Below are 1,581 nucleotides of genomic sequence, written 5' to 3'. Positions count from 1 at the left end.
AGCGGCGAACAGCGAGCGAAGCGTGAGGCAGCACCGTCCCTGCTATACGAAAGCCCCATCCAGCCCTGTGCCACCCGGGGGGTTCCAGGGTGCTGAGATGGCTGACATTTTGCTCCGCTCACGACGGTCGCCGCGGCACGCAAGAACAGCCCAAAAACAGGCCAAAACAGCCCAAAAACGGGCCAAAACTGGCCATTTTTGGCTGAGCGAGCGAGCAGCGAGCGGCGAACAGCGAGCGAAGCGAGAGGCAGCACCGTCCCTGCTATACGAAAGCCCCATCCAGCCCTGTGCCACCCGGGGGGTTCCAGGGTGCTGAGATGGCTGACGTTTTGCTCCGCTCTCGACGGTCACCGCGCAACGCAAGAACAGGCCAAAAACTGGCCAAAACGGCCCAAAAACGGGCCAAAACTGGCCATTTTTGGCTGCGCGAGCGAGCGGCGAGTGGCGGACAGCGAGCGAAGCGAGAGGCAGCACCGTCCCTGCTATACGAAAGCCCCATCCAGCCCTGTGCCACCCGGGGGGTTCCAGGGTGCTGAGATGGCTGACATTTTGCTCCGCTCACGACGGTCGCCGCGCCACACAAGAACAGCCCAAAAACAGGCCAAAACAGCCCAAAAACGGGCCAAAACAGGCCATTTTTGGCTGCGCGAGCGAGCGGCGAGCGGCGAACAGCGAGCGAAGCGTGAGGCAGCACCGTCCCTGCTATACGAAAGCCCCATCCAGCCCTGTGCCACCCGGGGGGTTCCAGGGTGCTGAGATGGCTGACATTTTGCTCCGCTCACGACGGTCGCCGCGCCACGCAAGAACAGCCCAAAAACAGGCCAAAACAGCCCAAAAACGGGCCAAAACAGGCCATTTTTGGCTGCGCGAGCGAGCGGCGAGCGGCGAACAGCGAGCGAAGCGTGAGGCAGCACCGTCCCTGCTATACGAAAGCCCCATCCAGCCCTGTGCCACCCGGGGGGTTCCAGGGTGCTGAGATGGCTGACATTTTGGTCCGCTCTCGACGGTCGCCGCGCCACGCAAGAACAGCCCAAAAACAGGCCAAAACTGCCCAAAAACGGGTCAAAACTGGCCATTTTTGGCTGCGCGAGCGAGCGGCGAGCTGTCACGACCTTAGCTGGAATTGCCTAAGGCGTGCGGCACCCTTGCGGCCAACGACGCGAACTTAGCTTGCGTTGCCTAAGTCGCGAGTCACTCTTGCGGCAAAGACGCGAACTTAGCTTGCCTTGCCTAAGTCGCGCTTCGCCCTTGCGATCTTGCTCCGCAAGGATCAGCCCACTTTGTAACCTCTCGCAGGTCCCGAAGGACCTGTAAAAGAGAAAGAGAGTTAGATCGAAAGAACGAGCAACGGACACGTCCCGAAGTCTCGCGAAAAGGAAAGCTTTACAAGCAATTCGTCGAACACCTTGTGTGCACAAGAGAAAAGAGGGAGAGGGGGAAAAGCAAGGCTTTCAAGGATGAACGAACAGCTGCAAGCCCACAAACAGCCGCTCACCTGGTCCCGGACGCAACACCAAGTTCCCGTAAAGGTCACGTGCGAACTTGCGAAAGAGTGTTCAACGCCCGGTATATAACCGAAGC

Source organism: Musa acuminata, unplaced genomic scaffold (assembly GCF_036884655.1).
Source record: "Musa acuminata AAA Group cultivar baxijiao unplaced genomic scaffold, Cavendish_Baxijiao_AAA HiC_scaffold_56, whole genome shotgun sequence".
In the NCBI taxonomy this organism is placed as follows: Eukaryota; Viridiplantae; Streptophyta; class Magnoliopsida; order Zingiberales; family Musaceae; genus Musa; species Musa acuminata.
The sequence above is the reverse complement of the archived record's forward strand: the minus strand, read 5'-3'. Positions refer to the sequence as shown.